Source organism: Epargyreus clarus, unplaced genomic scaffold (assembly GCF_041222505.1).
Source record: "Epargyreus clarus isolate Ecla_fem2 unplaced genomic scaffold, WU_Ecla_fem_2.2 ptg000017l, whole genome shotgun sequence".
Lineage (NCBI taxonomy): Eukaryota > Metazoa > Arthropoda > Insecta > Lepidoptera > Hesperiidae > Epargyreus > Epargyreus clarus.
In genome coordinates this window covers 9,353,676-9,376,253 of record NW_027332225.1, presented here as the reverse complement: position 1 = coordinate 9,376,253, position 22,578 = coordinate 9,353,676, and the positions used below count along the sequence as shown (strand labels likewise).

The 22,578-nt window shown below is 35.8% G+C and overlaps 1 pseudogene; it reads right to left on the bottom strand.

Moving 5' to 3' along the window:
* LOC140749239 (uncharacterized) overlaps nucleotides 1-22,274 on the bottom strand; it is a 148,407-nt pseudogene extending 126,133 nt beyond the window's left edge.
* Between the last annotated feature and the right edge of the window lie 304 nt (nucleotides 22,275-22,578).

Sequence of the window (22,578 nt, the reverse complement as noted above, 5' to 3'; positions counted from 1 at the left end):
CTTCAGAAAATCTGGAGGTTCGAACCTCAAATTGGACGGATTGGACGGCTTTCCAATTTCAACCACCAGGCTATCTGTGCTTGTAAAGTTAAAGCCACTCAGTAAAAAACAAGCAGCAAAGTACAGGTACAAATACTTAGTTCCTCAACTCCGCGTGAAAATCCAGCAAGAGTTGTGAATTCATTAAAAACAATAGCCTTTCACGGGATAACTTCTTTAGTAAGACGCAGTTCGTTGGTTAATTATTATCCAGCCACGGGCACTTCGAGTCTCCTGTCGAGTTCATAGACGCTTTTAACAAAAAAAAACTCTTTAACATAGAAATAGAAATAGACAAGCATATTGCTTGCCGTACGAATTATACCTTACGTATAATTCGTACTAATAGAGACCTAACAAGCAATGGATTCGTACATTTTGTATTTCTACCTTGAAAACAGAACACAGCATTGCTTCATACTATTATTATAAAGTAGCAACAGGTGTAGAAATAGAGCTACCGCAGTATAGCTACGAAAAGTTTATCACTTTTAAAATCCTTCGTCAAATCTGATAGTCCAAAAGCTTCAAACAAAGTTGTTAAATTAGTCACATTTGAAGTAAAGGAAATACGCGTCACAAAAATATTATGTGCCTTACCATGCCTTTTAAACTACAAAATCTATAACAAGAAGCAACATTAGGAACCGCTGCCGTAAAATAGAAACAGATTTTCACCCATTCCTAGTAGAAACGAACAAACAGACATACATAAGTTTGTAGTTTGAACATTTGTAGTTTGTACATACATTCACAAATACAAAAACCAATTTTTCAGTACTAAGATTAAAAATGGGAGCAGTACGTAACGTTAATCTAAATAATGTAATATTTTTCAATTTATTTCTCACAAACTCCGCCACAGATTCCACAAACAATATCCTCTTCAAAAGAGCAGCCGAAGTAAAATGAAAGATACAAAACTATTACGAAATGGAATGGACTTGGTTTCAAACTTACTCCAACTGAAGGCTAAAGTCAGAAGAAACCATTTTGTTCCGTGGTTGAAATAATCTGGAAGTCTGAGATGGATCTGCATTGCAAATATGTTCAATTTTATTACGAAGTACCGCTGCCGAGTGAATTTAATTCTCCATAATGCGTTTTTAAGTTATACACAACAGACTCAACAGTCTGCTGAGTGAAGAATTACGTGAATTATGTATTCGGATGTTGATTTCCACGGGCATTTATTTTCTGCGTGATCTAATAAGGTGTTTAGTTTATTTGGTACTACAATACGTAGTACAAGTAGTAGTGAAAGTGGTAGAGCCCTCTGTGGTGCGACTCCGGCGGCAGCACCGCCACGCCTACTTCTAGCTAATAACAGCAGTGTTAAACGCTATGTGTGTTCTGGTTTGAAGGGTTATAAGGGAGACATACTTTTCCGTGGTATTCCAGCCTAGTCCTCAGGGGTCCTATCCAGGGTTGATTACAGATGTCCAAGGGACTCCACGGATGTCCAGTGTATGTGACTAAAATATCAATACCGGCTTCACAGACCAGCCCAAAAATATCAAATTTTAATAAGTTTATGTTTAGATTGCTTTGTGGTATTTCTGCGACATTGCTAAGTTCCCACGCACTTGACTTCTCAAACATTTACTTATTTGCAAGAAAGATTTCTCGAAAATAATATAAGTGAACTTGAGAAACTAATTCACGTGATGGAGACGATAGGTGCTTGAAGACTTGTCTTTTCTATACTTATATTTATAATAAATACCCTTCTAAGGCCCATTTATATCCACACACATTCATATCAACGCGTCGTGTTCGACAAAATCATATAATTATATAAATAAATAAATAAACGCTTTCTACGTGTACACTCACAGCCCCACACAAGGATTCTCTATATCGTGGACACACATAAAAACGAATACACATACACTCAGACCCAGAACAGATGTCTAAAATGATCATTCAGATATCTGTTTGGCCGGGGATCGAACCCGGAACCCTTTGCGCGTCAGACCAGTACGATGTCCGGTCCGCCACGCCACGCGGGACGCAATTCTATGCAATATTTCTACAAGTAACGGAAGATATAAATACGTTCAAATATATATCGAAGAGTAATTCTTATGTTACAATAGAGAGATTTAAAAAAAATAACGTGAAAAATTTCGGTAAGGGAAACAAAGAACATGAATGAAGGAGCAGGGTTTAGGAGACGGCCGCTCGGTAAGATCTCATGCCAAATCATTTATTACAGCGAAGGGAAGCGAGGGGTGGGTTCACACCTGCGCACCTCACGTACAAATAACCACGTAAACCGGACAAATTGTATCACATTCATATTAGTCACTAGAGTGCTTCGATAGCGCAACCAAAATAAATTTGGATGGAACAATCTTGGAGATTTCTTTATGTCAGGGTCAAATTTGACTATGTACTTTGATTGGGGTCGTACATCTACTATATCAACTGTTTATGTATTTAAATAGTATTGTAAGGCTGCTAATTTGAAGAGTGTGGTGAGAAAGAGTAAGCTACTAAAATATTAGGATTACAAGTTAGTCCTTCGACACAATAACGCTTTTGTTGTAGATCTTAAGTCCTGAGTGCCACTATTATATTGTTTACCGAATTGCCCGCAACACAAGAACAAAATATATTTATAAAATTAATAATCGATAGAAACGTAACTGTGTATATTGCAAAAGTAAGAGTCATACAGGAAAACAGAACATATTGTTTACCGGAAGTCAACGCTTTATGTCTGTCAGTTGTCAGGTTATAAAAAAAGTGTGTGTGTGTCAGCTACGACGCACGATTGGAGTCTACTCCTTACGAACGATAATTATGATATATATCGAATAGAAAAAAGGGTAAATGAACGCATCTGCTAAAATGATAAGAGAAACAAACATATATCTGTAATTATTCGGATTATTTATATTACTTCAATAATGCGTATTACATAAAGTATGTTACAAAATAATATAAATAATAATAATAATAATAATTGTGTTCAATTTATACAAATCCAGTTTTAGGATGATTGATTTCTTTCACTTTGAATTATAAGTTGTGGCAGAACTTCGTAATACGCAGGCGCGCAACACACACGTACAAACATACGCACACATTCATCTCTCAGACTGGAGGTAGTGAACTATACAGTGAGACTACGAAGTATCGCGCAAAGAGGAGACCCCGAGAATGAGATACGCTGTGTAATGTATTCCATCTCATTCTTTTACACGTTCAATCCTACAGATATATATGTTTGTCTCTTTCTACGTTACGCCTCAACTTTTCGTGTTACACTTGATTTTACTCCTCATAAAATTTCCGTACCGGGCCTTATAACTCAAATCGTTTCTTAAGGAGTAAACTCCAATAAACTCCAAAAAGGCAATGATAACGTTTTTGCGCGAACATATATTTAGAATTAATATGTAAATATGACCACGGTTGTGACTATTTAATGTAGGTATGTGCTACATTCTCCTGTATACAGCTACATCCTCTCCGGTGTACGTATGCCAATTTGTGTCACATTATTCTCCTTTTTAGATTCCAGAACATTTTTTAAACTTTATATTCCGCGCGTTTTTACGTTAAATTCTCTGTTCTATATAACTTTATCCCAAGCGAATTTTAATTAATTAGAACATGTTTTAAAAGGGAACCTTCGCGCACATCGTTTTCCGAAGAGAATAAAAAAGAACATACCCTAGGTTATCCAATTAAATCATAACAAAATATTGTTTCTATCGCTAGATATTGAAAAGGATTTCTTCGAATCCAGATAAACTCAATAACGAAGTGTATTTAGTTTCATTCAAATTTCTAATCAAAATTCAATGTTTGATACAAACAACAAAAACTAATTATCATTTTGTATAACCAAATTGATTGTTACTTCAAAGATAGACATTTCTAATTTATTTTGTGTATTTAATATATAGTTGTGAGAGATAGCAGTGCCCAGCAGTGGGGTATAAAGAAAGTATTGCCTTGTTTTGCTTCATTATACTAACCTCATAGTTTTAATAGGATTTAAGTAGTAAAAGAGCACAAAGTCCGCTTGATGGACACAGATGGACCGTTACCCCTAAGGACTGAGTTGGTACACCTCAGAAAAGTATGTCTCCCTTACCGAACCTTTCCGACAACAGCAGCGCTTAACAAGCTTCTGTTATTAGACAGAAATAAGTGTCCCAGTTGTGCCACCGGAATCAAATCGAACCCTTTATTCTACCACCTTCGTCTACATACATTTTCGGCGGTAGAGACCACTCATCATAAGGCATACATGCTACTAAAGTTGTAACGTTAAGTCAATAAGTGCAACTAACAATTAAATGGGCGACAACTAACGAACATGAAACAATACATTTTTGCAACACAGGACAAAACAGTTCACTTTACGAAATGGTCTTGTTCCGTTTTTCGTTTCGGTTCAGTTTGTTCGCTGCATTCATACGACTTTTCCGTAGTTCCAACATATTTTGTAGAACATGAATAGGATTCGGATCTTAGAACCAATTCCTTTTTCTCCGGAAAATGCTAAACCTTTATATTCAGAGTGTTTGTCCGATGAAATTGTTGCGCTGCAAACTTCGGTACACTTGTTTGAGACGCCTTCACATGCAACTGTTTGTGCTAAAATGTGTCACGTTATTGTGTTAAATTGTGTTTGTAAGACAAGTTTGGCAAAGATAAGTTTTGCAATTTATTTTCGTTTTGAAGTTGCAATTTATTTATCAGAACTTGATTACATAAATAAGGAGGATCGGAGATCGGAGAAGTTGTTGAATTATAAAATAATACATTTTTTTTATAAAAAAAAAAAAAAACATTTTTTGCCTACTGAAATTGTCAATTACGAACGGTGGTAGATAAAATTGATTAAAATCGATTATTACTTATAGGTATAATTTAACAAAACAAGTATTTTTGTGTACGATTACAAAATAGTGGATTTTTTCAACAAAGCACTACGCATTCGTATTGAGGTCGTACCGCATAGATTTGTCCTGTAAGTGGCTTATTTGTTTAGAAAATCACAAGGAAAATTTTCCTCCATTTTCCATGTTAAAATTCAGAGATCGTGTTCCAAGTACACCAGATTGTGATCAATACATTATTATAAGAATGATACAAAGATGTGGAGCACTATAAATAGCATTATTTATATCATAATGCAATGAAATTTGATTATACACTTTCTAACTTCTGTAAACTTGTTTTAGCAAGAAATCAGGTCAGTTAGCTTTGAATGTGGGAGAACCGTTTATGGTTCGACTCCGGCGGCACCACCGCCACACCTATTTCTACCTAATAACAGCAATGTTAGGCGCTGCTGTGTTCCGGTGTAGCGGCGCATCTGTGGCCGACTTCGGGTAGGAATATCTAGTCCTATCTAGGGGTTGATTACAGATGTACATGGGCGGCAGTAGTCACTTACCATCAGGTGGATTGCATGCTCGTCTGTTACTCCTATATTATAAAAAAAAATGTTAGTTATTAATATACTGTCCTATAATATACTGTCCTGTGCAGTTTATTACGAAGTACTTTATTAAAATTCCCTCTTAAATATGACTTGTAATCATAATATCCAAGTTAAAAAAGCGGTCATCAATTTGTGGACAAACATTTATTTTTACATAGACCTTGCATTATGTCGAAATCACTAACTCTCAACTATGCTACCGACCGGAAGACAGGTGCTCCATCGCAAAAATGTAAATAGTCGGTAAGAACTAACAACGGTGCACTAACGGAACATTTTTCTCCACTTTATACTAGTTTTAACTGTTCCCACTGTACGAGAGTTAATTTAAAAGTCGGATTTTATAGTATACGAGCTTTTGCCCGCGGCTTCGCTCGCGTATCGTAGTAATATTTGCATCCCCTATTTTATCCCCTTGGGGGTAGAATTGATCAAAATCCTTTCTTAGCGGATGCCTACGTCATAACATCTACCTGCATGCCAAATTTCAGCTCAATCCGTCCAGTGGTTTGGGCTATGCGTTGATAGATCACTACGTCAGTCAGTCACCTTTGAGTTATATATATTTAGATTATATAATAATAGTTCATTAAAATGTTACATTTACGTTGCAATTGTCAGAGAATTTTATTTTTTTGGATGTCAAGATATAAAGCTAAATCCTAGTTTGTGGGGTCGCAATACTTGCCCTCGGCCGATAATTTTAAAAAGGGTTTTCACGCTCTATCACGCAAATTATTCGTGGCACAGAGAAGAAAAACGAACAATTATGATCCCAAATTGAATTATCTACAACTTTGTTTTATAACTTTTTGTTGTAAAACCAAAAATTATAAAGCTATTAACGAAAATAGATCAACATTTTGGAACAATAGTCCCACCGGAAGACAGGTGCTCCATCGCAAAAATATACATAGTCGGTAAGAACTAACAACGGTGCACTAACTGAACATTTCTCCACTTTATACTAGTTTTAACTGTTCACTGTACGAGAGCTCGTTGCCTGTTTACACGGAAGTTACACATACAAAGAGCTGCAAAAACGCTGATTGTATCTGAGGTGATTCAGAAACATTCAGCACTGAACAAAAGGGTTTATACACCGACCACAATGCCCCTACGATCGTAAATTAACTCAAGTGTATACGGTTCTTATAAATTAAAAGTCGGACTGTGTAGTGCGTTATGTAATAAAGTTTCTACTGAAAAAATGTATGACTTTTTTCAAGATTACAGATGCTAGATAAGATATTAATATTTTTAACAGACTTTAAAAAATAGTAGACTCTTAATTCAACTGTATTTCTTCGTACTATGGTGGTAAGTGACTGCCGTAAATAATCAAACCCAAAAAGATCAGAGGTCAACCAAATGTATGCATTACTTTCCTAAGGGACTAAGGTGGAACGGTTCGGTTAAGGTAGAATTTATAAATACTTTTCTTACCACACGTAAGATCACAACATCAATTAAAAAGTAATCTTATAGAGGTAATCCAATCCCAGTATTTCACCTATAATGTTACAGAATCATAAAAATATCATACAAGAGCCGCATAAATTACTTATGAGAAAAATCGTATTTCAAATTTTCTTATAAAATTCAAATCCGGTTTCCAGTGTGTCTCCATCCTGGCATTTCAACAGGACAATAAAGCGGATGTCTCACGCCCAGACTGAATTCACGGGCTGAATTCAAATCACCATCCATACATATAAATAAAATTGAAATGTCCGCCTGTAATTTATAGGTAAATTCAATTTTTGTAGCTTATATGCAATGTTTTGACGAAATAAAGGTACTAAAATGAAACATAAAATATTACAGCCATATCGATGTGAATATACTCACTTATTTTCACGAAAACATAACAATCAAAAATAAATAAATTCAAATTATGACAAATACTTATGGAAGACAATGAACGTATTAGATGGACGAAAACCCTAATTGTTACTTATTCAACACATAACAATATAGTGTAAATTTGACGATGATTAAAAACCTCCAAAACTGTTTCTATAATGATTCTCCTCACTATTTTACATACTATTACTATTGACTATGTTACATATTATATAAGTTACATACTATTTTCCTCCCACACCTGACCTCATTCCACGGATTAATAACATGTTCAAACGCGTACTCATAATACGATTTTGAAGTGAATGCATCAGATGGAGGAAAAATAAAACGGACATTAAGAAGATAGGGCACATGCCGGATGCTGGGGATTTTATTAAATCTTCGATATGTGCAGTGCGGAGAGGAATCGAGATTCGAATACATATAACAGCCGTATTGCAGACAAGTTGCCTGAAAGGACCCGCTCCCGAACTCGAATATTGCTATTCATAAAAATATATTCGATTCCAGACTGTCAGAAACATTACATCAAATAAAATTTGAACAAAGCACCATGTTGCCAAATACGTTTCGTATATAAATCGTTTTATAAAGAGCATGAAGTAATCTATTGGTAAGTTAGGTTACTGGGGAGATATCACGTTCCAATATTTTGTTAAATAAATATTCTAACTTACAGATGTACATAATAGAGGTAGTAAAAACCTTGTAGTCATAAGAGAGTATGTATTATCATTATGCGTAAGTCTGCCATATTAACATAACTTTAGAAACTTAAGCACTGCACCCTTCAGGTCTTCAAATACTGATTTTATAAATTCAAAATTTTGTAAAATCTATATCTTAAAAATTAATAATTTTAATTAATTATCATGCACATAATATTTGTCTAGAAGATGCTTGTCCTCTATTCCCTTTGAGGAACATCAAATTTTTAAAGCTTATCTTAGAAACCCTGATACCGCACAAATTGCACATAAATCCACCTCTACCTTTACATTGGCGATTTCCTAACCCTTAAAACACTAAAGAACAGACTAACCGACCAATTAGCTGCAACCTTCCTTATGTAAGGTTCAAGGCTGTATAGCAACATAAAGGCTGGGACAGCGTTTAATCCAAAATGGCAGTAATTTGTCGACGGCGTAAGGTGCATAATTTAGCGGAGTAACGGGCAGATCCGACCGCACTTAAAGTGTTAAGCCGCGATGTGATAGCCACCATTAATAAGTTACTACACTTGAGCACCTTCTTATTTATTCACTGACGTAGACAACTTGACGTTTAGGTAAAACGGTCCGTTGTCAATACACTTTTACTTTCACTTTCAGTTAAATTCTCAGTGAATCTAAATAATGCAGAAGTGTACACACTTTTGGACAAGTGTGTATTATTAAAAAGATTTTTAATAAGGGTGACTTCCTTTTCACGCGCGTTGACGACGGGACTGCATCCCATTCACATGCATGCCATTTTCATCCTTTTTTTTTCTTAACGAGGGGGAAATCTTCAAAAGGTACCCGACGACGTGGGAGCTACGCCGGGTTATGTGGGATTTTTACCGCACCAAAACCCCCCCGGTGGCCGTCCTCAACGCTTGTTGGAGAACTCCGGGATCTCCAACGGAACACAACCGGAGCCCTCCAAGCGCGATGCCCAACGGGCTCTACCCTGGGGGAGCAGTTTTCGCTCCTCCCACACCATCTGGTGTTCACGACGGTATGCGACGACACATACCGCCGTCCTTCCCGGAGTCGCTTACTGGACGGTTCGAGCTCCCACGCTTGCCGCCCGCAACCCCGGAAGCCCCCTTTTAGTCGCCTCTTACGACAGGCAGGGGATACCGTAGCCCTATTCTAGTCCTGGAACTACAGGGACAATGCCATTTTCATCCTATCGTGTCTTACGCACACGGGTCACGAAGAGTCTGCAGCAAGTTAATTTAGGTGTGCGTATTGGACGCAAATGTAAAAATGTGTGATAGGAAAATCTTCCTAATAGTTGTAATATACGCTCTCTTAACAATATATTTAGGGAAAGCGTAAATTACGTCACGTTCATATTTAATACAAAAGTCAATGTGACAATAATAAAAAAAATATATATATACACTTATTTAATACTTATTGTGACATGTTATACGTGTTTATTATTTTCTATTCCATGATTAACCTTCACATGACCCTAATTTACAAACAGTCAGGATATTAGTGGCTCGACCTATTTTAATATATGATTGGCATCAACATAGACTCTATCAACGCGGCCGGAATCAAAATGGCAGGCCACAACAATACTAGTTGATTATCGCTAGCGGCTTCTGCTTGTAATTCGTAATGCTGTCGAATTCAATAGGAAGGTACGATATTTCATATTAAAGTTCATATTTGAATTCAATGCATGCAGCTTTTATTTTTCAAGTATTTAATTGTATTTGAAATTATCATTGGCTAAATTGGTTAAGGAGCATGACGAGGAAACCAATGCGCCTAAAGCTCTTTAAATAATTATAATTGGCCAAGTGCGAGTCGAGCTCGAACACGGAGGGTTCCGTACCACCAAATCTTCATTTATTTTTAATTCTTTGTATTTGTTTATTAAAGAAGCGAAATGATTTAAATAAATGATCTGTCTTCCTATTACAGTTTACATTATAGGAAGACAGATACAGTCGAAAATCCCGGTAAAAATAGTGGTTTCTTGTATAGTGACCCCCATTTAATCAGAAGCTATTTTTAATATTTGTTATACCGAACTCCGTTCACCGTTCTCGAATTTGTGTGATGTCTACGAATTTGCACTTGGAATACGGGGGGAACCCTAATCCCTTCTTTTTCTGAGAGGAGATCCGTGTACAACAGTAACACTGTTATCGGTTGGCGATGTGCTTCACGTGTAGATAATACATATCAGATTTAATTATCTTCAAGAATCCCTTATAAAGCCTCATTCGAAATAGTTGTCGAATAAAAGAAGTCGTAACACACTCGTAAATAAGTAATGTCATTTGTTTCCGTATCTGGGGGCTTTTATCTTTACAGCGGCATTTATTTAAATGTTATGATGTTTCGAAACGGCGGGCGAAGATTCGATGGAAACCGAATGAACAAAGACAATTATCTACGCCGCTAAGTAACCGTTGGAAGAAGTTTTTATGGTTCTACTAGGGAGGCGAGGAGTTATAGATAGTGTAGTGCTGTCTAGTTAATAGCTTGGTATAGTGTATAGAGGCGTGATAAGGAAAGTAATCGAAGGTTCCATAAGTAGATACATGATACAAATCTGTAATTGGTTACTTATGAATCGTACGTTGCGGAAACCGAATGAACAATGAAAATGACATACGCCGCTAAGTTTTAGCGTTGAGAGAACTTTTTATGGTTCTACTAGGGAGGCGAGGCGTTATAGATAGTGTAGTGCTGTCTAGTTAGTAGCTTGGTATAGTGTATAGAGAAGTAGCAAGGAAAGTAATCGTAGATTCCATAAGTAGATACATGATACAAATCTGTAATTGGTTACTTATGAATCGTACGTTGCGGAAACCGAATGAACAAAGACAATTATCTACACCGCTAAGTATTAGCGTTGGGAGATTTTTTATGGTTCTACTGGAAAGACATGACGTTATAGACAGTGTGTAGTAATGCTGTGTAATTACTAGTTTGGTATAGTATATAGTGATGTAGATAGGGCTGTAATGATAGGCTGGGTGTAATTACATAATAAAAATCTGTGATTGGTTACTTATGAATCGTGCGTTGCGGAAACCGAAAGAACAAAGATAATTATCTACGCCGCTAAGTAAGCGTTGGGAGAAGTTTTTATGGTTCTACTAGGGAGGCAACGTGTTATAGACAGAGTATAGTAGTGCTGTGTACTTAGTAGTTAAGTATAGTACATAAAGGTACGTTTTTAATGTGTGTGGTTAATAGTTTCATCTAGTATAGGCCTTAGCATAGATATGATAGGTTTCTTTAGTAAATATAAAATACAAATGAATAAGTGGTTCCCTCATAAAAAAATCCACTGACTGTCTTTTTTGACACTGACAATTCGCGTGGCGGTGAGGTCACCATACTGATTTGACACGCAGGGCGTCCCGGGTTCAATACACAGCTTATTAACCAAATAATAAATTTAATTTTTTTTCAGAGTCTGGGTATTCATGTATGTCGTCTTTGTGAGTGTAGATAGCATTAATTAACTTACCTATAGTTTCACGTTATTTCTTAATTATGAAAGTTCCCAATACTCTTGGTTCTATTTCTTCCAAAGTAAGACTGTTTATTATTATCTTTATTGTGTTTCATAATAATATACTTAAACTTGCTTGAATGAATACACAGCCAAATCCAAACAAACAAATTATTCGATTTCATTTGAACGCGCCTACATAACGAAAAGGTTAAGTCCAAAATCTTCAAGTTCCTGTCCCATTTATTTTTTGGTTGAGCGCCATCCACCGTCATGACCAATATGAATGTGATACAATTTGTCTAGTTTACGTGGTTATTTGTACGTGAGCGGCGCAGGTGTGAGCCCGCGGCCCCGTTCCTCAGAATAATAATGACTGATTCGACTTGAGAAGTCTTAGCGAGATGTTCCCTGAAACACTTAGCCGGTACCCTCATTTAAGCGGCTTTGCGCCCTCCAACAAATATAACTCAAACACAAGTCAGTTAGGGCGTTGTGTTAACTAGAAGTGATTTATAACTTCAATCCGTCAGCTTCACTTGGGATTTGAAACTTGCTTTTCTTTTGTTTAACTTTCGAAAGCAATAGTACTCTATGGTTAGTTAATAATCTTCGTCGTCAACATATTACTATCCCACTGTTGGACACGAGTCGTCCCTCATAGTAAAAGGGGTTTTCGGCCGTAGTCCTCCACACTGCCTTAGCGCCTTAATTTCTAATTCGCACAAAAATCAGAGGTGAAGGCGTAATTTGAACGTCAGACCCAACGATAGAAAGGCTAAGTTTTTAATCACTGGGCTATCACTGTTGGAAGCTTTGCCAATATTTTTGTTACAACAATGTTAAGCGCTACATATTCTAATTTCAATGGTATGGTTAGAGCAGATGCACTTACATGAGAAATTGCACCTTAGTGCTTAATAATAGACCAACCTTGGACTCCAATCCAATTTTCAATTAAATATAAGTGGAAGTGTATACATAACGTCAGTTGGACAGTATGATCAGTTGCTACGGCAATTCATCAGACATCTAACTATAGATATATAACGTAATATTTTTGATGTATGAGATAAAGTATAACATGACCCTAATCTATTTTATTGATAAACTTGTATCAGGTCATAACATATTAATGGAATATGAATGTCAATGCATGAACGGTCTCAAACCAAAATATATTATGATGAAAATTAATTAATTATGCTAATCATAATCACTTGTTAACATATTAATAATGGAATGGCGTATGCATATTAATTAATTGGAAATGTAATTAACAAAACATATTGCGTTATACAAACTAATAACTAATAAGCACACATTTAAATCATAATATTGGGTCCGTAGGCATTTTGTAGCATGTGACATTGTGTTAAAAGAAATGAAGAATAAAGGCATTAGATAGTGTTGTAACTTTTACAATTATAATATAAATACTTTTTAAACATAAGTAACATAGCAGTGATATCACTAAGACAAAATAAGACGTGATTTTAATTGTGACAAAATCATTTGTCCAAAATTTACACTGCAGCCATAGATTAGTAAAGATACTTCGCCGCCTTGAAATTGAATACAGCCACAAACGGCTTATTTTAGTAAGTTCTTTTTTTGAATCCTTGACAAATAAAAACATCTTTAGAGAAAATTTACGAATAAATAACTAATTTACGTAATTTACGTAATAAATAAATAATTATTTCAAATATTTTAGAGACATTTTAGCACGGAGACGTGGCAAAACTTTTTTACGCAACTATTTCAATTCTCAAAACCGGGTACATTTTCTTGTTAGGAGTGAGTAATCTTTACTAATCTATGACTGCAGCATGTGGTAAAGAAGACATACTTCCCCAAAGTGTACCAACTTAATCCTAAGGGGTAGGAACCCTGACCCTGTGGTTTCGGAACCAGAACAGGGCTACGGTATCCCCTGCCTGTCGTAAGAGGCGACTAAAAGAGGGCTTCTGGGATCGCGGGTGGCAAGAGTGGGAGCTCGAACCGCCCGACCAGCAGCCCCGAAATGGACGGCGGTATGTGTGGTCGAATACCGTCGTATGTACCAGACGGTGTGCCGAACGTCAAGTTCACCTGGGCGGACACCGACGGGGCAACGTGCTAAGAGGACTCCGGTTGTGTTCTTTTGGATATCCCGGAGCTCTCTACGTAGCGCCGAGGATGGCCACCGGGGGGGTTTTGGTGCGGTAAAAATCCCATAAAATCCTGCGTCGCTCCCATGGCACCGGGTACCTTTTGAAGATAAACAAAAAAAAGCGGTAGGAACCCACTTGTGGCCAATCTTAGGCATCAATCAATTCTTATCAGGGGTTGATTACCATCAGATGGACTCGTTTGTTATAGAATGTATAAGTTTGATAAATAAAACGTTTTCAAACTAGATGGACAGAACCTTACAGAGGTTATACTCAAAGATTCAGAACAAACGGCTATTCAAATATCGATTGCACATACTTCGCATATCGTGGATTTAATAAAATCCCTAGTATCCACCATCTCAGCTGTGCCGGTTATCTCCACATCCGTTTTATTTCAGTTTCATGCTACTTTACTACCATTCTATTCAAAATTTCCTTTAAACCTGAATTTACAATTTTTGGCAATGGTATTATAACTACAAGCGTACTGAATAGTGACTAGAAATTGTTCTAAAATTGTAATGAATAACCCTGATCATATTTTTTCGAACACTGAACATATATTTATTAACATTTTTATTTATAATAATAGGAAGATAATTATAATTTATTAAGTCCATAATAATAGGCAATTTAATGCCAGAAATAAAGAATTACATATTTCATTTATCAATGAAATTACTCCTCCCGTACTAATCGACTTTTAAAAGGAAAATGATAATTTCGGCGAAGTTCTTATTGCCGAAATTATGACAGTAACAAAAATCTTATAAGCTTCAATATAGATGTATTGGTAATCCAAAAACTATTTTAGGCAAGATATAGGTTCCATTGAAAATATAGGATGATTTCATTTGAGTAGGAGGTTTTAGATTCAGTGCACGAAGAAGACGCGCCCGGGCTAGGCGACGTGCACTTAATTGTTGCCGAAATCCCCGCAGACTCGCTGAAACCAGATTTTGACAACAAAACATGTTCTGTAGTGGTAAAGAATAAAATAATAAAAGTCACGAGCATCAAAAATGCCACAAATAACATACAAATTCCATTGAAGTAAAATGTTTTACAGTGAAACAGCAAGCGTAACAAACACTGAAGATGACAGAAGAACATTCTCTATAACTGTATAGAATAATAAAATAAAAGTCATGTATATAAGAAATATGTCAGATAAAATATAGGTTCCATTGAAAATGTAGGACGACTTCATTGAAGTGGGATATTTTAGATTCAGTACACGAACAAGACGCGCCCGGGCTAGACGACGTGCACTTCATTGTTGCCGAAATCCCTGCAGACGCGCTGAAACCAGATTTAGACGACACAACATGTTCTATAGTGGTATAGAAGAAAATAATAAAAGTTATGAACATCATATACGCGTTAGACAATATACAGATTCTCTAGAGGCAGAATGTTTTCGATTCAATGCATGAGCACGCATGATGGATGCTGTAGACGGCAAAAGAACATATATAATATGTTCATAACATAACATAGTATAGAATAACAAGTCATTTACTTCAGAAATGGTTAAGCAAGTTTCCAATGAAAGACAGACATACACCTTCAGAAATACATAAACGTGTATGTGAAGATAACAACATATAACTTACATTAAAAATGTAGAACATAATGTACATACTAGAGATGCAAAGTAATTTAGAAGAAAATAAGAAAGCCACTACCTACATCTAATGTATATAATATGAAATTGTTTTACCTACGTTACTTTTACTGTCATAATTTAAGATATTTCATCAAATTCGAGAAGTTCAAATTAGAGATAATAATAGACAGAGTATAATAATAAACGATAATATGAATAACAAAGCCTTAAAAACGTCTCCAAACTTGATCCGAACATTCCTAGAAGTTTCGCAAATTTAATCCCCGTCGTGAAAGCCGTCGTCAATTCAAAATTCAAACATTAATTAAAGAAGATATCTTTGGTTCGGTGTTCCTTCGGCTATCTGGCGACACAGACTGCCCTGGAGGCGGTCTTAATTAACCGGAGCTCGATTATTAATTCCCAGTGATTCAGTAATTGAAGGAATGCCGGAAGCCCTCTCCAAGCGAATCGCCTGTCCATTAATCTCTCACTCACCGAGCTTATAATATCGAGCGCGCTTTGTAACATTGTTTGAGTAGCGATCAGCTAACTAAGGAGATAATGTAGCATGCTTTACTGAGATAAGGTGGAATAATTGTGTAGTGGATGATGTTTGAAAAATAATAAATTAAACGTACGGTAAATGGTGTATTAAAATGATAGACATTTGTATACACAGATTTTTTCCAAAAAAAAAGAAATAACAAATTAAGAAATAAGATGAAATGATAATCAAGCGCAAATATAATTAACAGGAGAAACAACAGGATTTCCTTCTACTCATATTTTCTGTGAAGAAAATGACGTAGAAGTGTGCTAATATGATGCAAATTCAAATAACACAGGAGTGTTACCTAAACTTGATCACAGATGCGTTGTTGCTTTCAGAACTAAGATGAAATGCCTCATGTGAAGATAATAATGTTTCTCACGTACTGACTAAATTACGTGTCTGAAATTTCCAACGTAGAAGCCGAAATTCAAAACACTAGAACAACGCTATAGTCAGTCACAAATGCGTTGAGGCCAAAACTTAATACAACACAATATGTATTCATGCACATATTATTTAATTCAAATATCGTAGAACTGTTTTGGCTTTAGACTGCGCTTTTTTATGCCTAATTACAGCAGAGTAAAGCGCTACTGTGTAGTGAAGAATATAGTAATACGGGGACACTTATACATGGTATTCCAATAGCCCTCAAAAGTGAACGCATCTAACCTGTCTGGGACTGAATAAAAAAGTCCATACTGTCCATAGGCAGTGGCAATTTTCTATCAACTGGACCACATGCTCTACAGTACGCAAATCTACTAACATTTCATAAAATACTTAGGAAATGAAATTACAAAATCTCTGCCAATGTCTACATCTTAAAACAAACAAAGGCCCGCATACAAGATCCACACTTTTACACTGAACAGTTATGGACTCGATTGCAGAGATGCAACTTCCTCCCACTTCTCAAAACGCGCAAACTTCGTATGTGTACCAAGTTTTGAAACTAGCTGTACAGGAACGTATGAAGTTCCACTCGATGTCTCAGAACAAATAAGTAAATTCTACAAGCTTTTGCGATGCATTCAATACCAGTCAAAGTTTTAGGCCGACGACCCGCAATAGTTTCGACAAAATTGCTTGATATATAAACGCTTTCTACACTCATAGCCCCACACTAGGATTCCCTGTATCGTGGGTGCCATGGACGCACACAAAAAGATGAACACAAATACTCAGACCCAGAACAAATATCTAAATTCATCATTTAGATATGTGTCTGGCCGGGGATCGAACCCGGAACCCTTTGGCTTCAAACTGGTATGGTGACCGCACCGCACCGTTTTTTTTTAATATTAGGGTAGCAAAAGAGCATGCAGTCCACCTGATGGTAAGCGGCTACTGCCGCCCATGGACATCTGAAATCAACCCCAGTTAAGATAAGATTCCTACGCGAGATCGACCACAGATGCGCCGCTACCCCCTAAGGAATGCCTAGTAAAAGTATATCTCCCTTCAAACCACAAGATAGCGGCGTTTAACATTGCTGTTATTAACCAGAAATAGACAATGTTTGGCATGCCCTGCAGCCCAAATGGATTGCCGATTTTAACATACGATACGGTGTCGATGGATTCGTCTAAATTGTGGGAGTGACATGTGCTATATTTTTAAGTTGTCGGTCTTTTTATAATAATTGTCTAGTTCATTTAATAGTAATAAGTTTTGTATATATGTGTTCAAGATTAAGCATTTCCAAATATTGAGGATAGCAAACACGTCATGTTAGTTTCACTTAACTAATGATCAGTCATGTGCGTCGTTATTTGCACAATATATCTAATATTGTTAGCTTAATTATACTATTGACAGAAATGTTCATGCGGTTACTGTTTGTATACAACTTGAATGGATTGCAAATATTTATTGATATTGATTTATTGCAGGGATATTTATCCTATAATTTAGCCTTTTTATTTCGTTACTAAAATTAAATTTTACAATTAATAATTTCCATTGATATATGACATGCAATTCATGAATTAATATAATAAATAAAATTAAGAAAGAAAAATTACAAAAATATTGTACATATTTAAATTAAAGAATTTGCCTCCATTATTAATAGAAATTCAAATCAAAAAAGTTATGTTTATCTTTATAATATTTATATTTATGTTTTTTTTTCTTCCTATTTCTTTCTTTATTTATTAAGGACCTCTCTGTAGAGTAAAGGCCCCAATTTGTCCCATATTATATCCTTTTATTTTTGGGAAGAACATGCGTTAAAGTTCGCTTGATGGAATCACATTTGCTAAAAGTAAGTGAAAACTGCAAACAAAAACATTCCACTTTATTTCCATGTACGAGGTTCACTACGTTAGAAAATCGACAAAAAGATGCACTAGAATGTAACGTTTCATTCTCAAATCGCTACCCATTAGGTTGTAAACCCAAAACCCGCATAGCCTAATTTCTTTGCACGTTTGGAAGTCTCGGAAAGTCGTTCCACAAAGTAATTGCTTATGAGTGGAAGCGGATAAACGAAACGAGTTCCACTCTACCGGGACTCGTAAAATGGACTCAGGGGCTTGCATTTAATTAATACGACTAGCGGAGTACGTGAAGGCGGCTCCAAATGAAATCGCTTTTGACCACCGAACTGACTCCTCACCGAAAAACTTTAAATGACGAGTAAAAAGGCCGAACTTTTACGACATCAAAGTGAATGCCCGAAACGTCAATGCCGCTTTTTGTGTTAAATGACCCTAGATAGTTTTTCATAAACTTTTGACGGGACTTGTTTAATGCTTTGCGAAGGGGAGGCATACAGAATTTAGCAAATGCGACCACTTAATTTTGTGTTTTCGTAATTTGGCTACAATTTTTATTATATCTTCTTAATGGAGATCGTCCCTTAAAAATTTTAAATTTGTTAAGTATTCATATTTTTTCTGTTTTTAATATCCCATTCCCGGTTTGTACAATAATTATCTCAGCAAAGTTGCAATTTAATTTACTTACTGTGAATGGCAACTGTAGTTTGCAACATCAATCCAACTTCGGCTCGCCACCTACGCGTACCCTGACTAGCAAATCAAGATTGAAGTGGAATATGCTCCAGGGCGGTCCCAGTTTTTCAACAGTAGGATATAAAATTCAGTTAATGAAAATTATACTTTTGTCTCCACATCCAGCTGACAAACAAAAGAGACCATCTTCGTCCTCAGATGTGTCAATGCACCTGTGACCAGCGTCAGGAACTCTTCTATATGAATTTGATGTACGATGCTCCTGATGTTGAACCACTTATAATCCGATGGAATACATGATCATTTGCTACTTCAGTCTTGTTGAAAAAAAACTTCTTGAAGAATAAACAATTTCTGGATAAAAATAAATCAACCCTGCTCTTGTGTCCTGACACCGCAGCGAGTGTTCCGTACATGAAAATAAATTACGTGCGTTTCGTAAATCACAACAAATTGAAAGTAATTTAATAAAAACAGCGAGGTTAATTACGCTAATGGGATTGAATCCGATTCGGAGGTATAAATTTGATCTGTCGATTTAAGTTTGAATTGGTTATTTGTTTGTATGACTTCTAAGGACTTGTGCATGATGATCGTATTTTGATTAAGAAAACTTTTTATTAAAGTATGGATCAAATCTTGGTGACTGACGGTAAGGAAATGTATATGAATGTTATCTAATGAAGGCCAGCTGGATGGTCAAAAAATCGTGAAACATTTAATATTCACCTGCGACCCCGTTTCTAACACCAGCAGTTTAGGAATTAGGGATCTATGTTCAAATTCAGATAGAATTGCTAAAACACTTGTACTATAAAATTTATAATACCCACCAGACGGTGTGGCGAGCGTCAAGCTCACCTGGGCAGAGCCCGACGGGGCAACGCGCTAAGAGGACTCCGGTTGCGTTCCTTTGGAGATCCCGGAGCCCTCTACGCAGCGCTTAGGACGGCCACCGGGGGGGTTTTAGTGCGGTAAAAATCCCACATAACCCTGCGTCGCCCCCATGGCGCCGGGTACCTTTTGAAGGTTTCCCCCTCGTGAACAAAAAAAAAAAAAAAAAAAGGGATCTATGATCAAATTCAGATAGAATTGCTAAAACACTTGTACTATAAAATTTATAATACTCGTACATTCATCCGAATTCAACCAAAGTGCACCACATCGCCAAATTTGAATTCACTCTTACTACGAAAAAGCCTATATAGAAAAGTCGAAAATAGTATGACTTCTAGCATTCGACAACCATTTTCCCTCACCATTGTTCGTGAAACAATTATCGTGTAGGCTTTGAAGCTTATACACAATTTCGTAGCGTTGTTTGTTACATAGAGCGTGCTATGTTACACAATAGACAAAGGAAAAGTTAGGGTCAATAGACTTTAATTTAAGATGGAAATAAAAAGGACACCAATAATAGAAGACGGAGTAACGATTACAGAACGTCTTTTGTGTCACCAACTTACCTATATAGAGCTGAACATATAGTGTTATGTAAGTGTTTCAGAATTAAAATATTTACTAGCAAGAGATATAATTCTTTGAATTTGAAGAATTCGTAGCTTTGCACAGATACGTAGCTTCTTAGAATCAAGTTAGAGGCCATGGTCGGCAATTTATAACTGTCCCACTGATGGGCACAGTTCTCCTCTTAGAGTTAAAGGGTTTAGGCCATAATCCATCGCGCTAGCCAAGTGCGATTTGGTAGATTAAACACCTTTGAAAACATTAAATAACTTTTTTCAGGATATTTAAATTGTATTACTACTATGACACTCCAATCAACCCGTAAATGTAGAGAATAATAATAAAATAATATAATAATAATAAATTTATTGACACAAAAATGTAAGTATATTTCAGAAGTTTGAAGCCTCTGGTTCCTGAGTTAGTCGAAACTGTGTTTCAGGAACCAGCGTCTTCTCCCATTATCGAGTAATGTATTACTTACATAAACAGACATTGAAACGAATAGAATAATACTATCCATCACATGGAAACCAAAAAAACAATGTGTAAATCATTTTTTAAAAATTGTGAATCAATATTTAAAAAAAAACTTTTTAAGGTGGTGTTATCAACTCTCGCTAGATCATTACGTTTTAGGGTCGTCGTCGGTATGCAAATTGCGAATTCATTAAATAATTGTGCTCTCGTCGTGAGCTTTCCTTTTTTTCTCTTGTTAAGAGTCTCTTGTCCAACTTTGTTTAATAGACGCGTTTAAACATACTAATAATGAAACCCCTAGGTCATATTTACATTTCACGCCTTGATCTAGTTTTCTAGTAAAATTTGTTTAAATTAAATTTGTCTTGCTCACTAAATCAAATAATAAGTGGTGCTGGATTACACTAAATATACTTATAATAAATCTATAGTAAAGTTCTATAGTAAGTATACGTGGCTTAGTGTAGTTTAATAGTTATGCATAGTACATTTTGATGCACACAGAAAAATGCCTTTTAAAAATAGTCTGAAATAGTCGTAGTAAGACGTATCTTTGGAGCAAATAATTATGATTTTAAAATAATGAGCACCCTTTAAGTATTTCCCATTCAGTTACTTCAAAAATATCATTGCACGCTTTTATAGTCATTATAATTTTCAGTTTTCGATTGTTTTAAATCAGTGTATATCTTAAATGAATGAATGAAAAATATTTTGTAAATTGCTCGATACTTGTTCATATAAACGGTATTTTTATTTTGTTCATATGTTATATATGAAATAGTGAAATAATAAATAGCGTTTGGATCAGTGACCGGAGTCACCGTAGCAATGAAATAGGCGATATTTCTCGTCATGACTAATGTGTGCATTTGTCGAGGCACAGGTGCCTCGGACACTGTATATCAGGACATTCAGGACCATTTAAATACATGTCGTTAAGAAATATCGTTGTTTTAAAATATAGGAGATATTAGATACATATTAAATAGTACGTTACTATTCCATTTTCAATATTTATGAGCAAAATTTACAACTAGCTACCCGACAGTTTTAGGAAAGTGTTCCAAGATTTTCAAATGTTGATTTGATACTGCTCTCATTAATCTATTTCCCTTTGAACGTCGTACAAAAACAATCGGTCACGTCACGGACTTTGGGAGCTGTGACGTCATAATATACGAACAAAGTTAACTACAAATCTCTATACGTATTCGATTTTATTTTAACTTATGACGTCACACGACATCACCCGCGTTTCAGAACTTGTAATTTATACGTAAAAATAATAAATTTATTTTTCATAAATAACATAAGGTTTACAAATATTTAATTAAATCATTTAGATTTAGGTACTCACCAAAACGTAGGCATAATAAACAAGCGGCGATATATCTCGTCATTGTCGATTTGTAGAGCGCACGCCGTCGTCACTTAGAGGCAATAGGCACTTTAGCTATACGCGATAAACTACATAACAATTCATTTTCTTCTCTTATATCGTATTATGGCCTATTAATAGCGTACAGTGATACTTTGTTCAAAGAAAATACTTGAGTCATAGAAAATAGTTGAGTAGACTAATGCGATTTTTGTTTGAAAATCGGACATTTTGATAAATCTTAGGTAATTAAATTCCTGAAACATAATTTTATATTTAACTTACAACACCGGCCCGCTTCGCACGGATAGCATAACAAATTACTCTTTTTTCTCATCTCATGAATCACTCTGTCTATTGGTGACCACCGCAA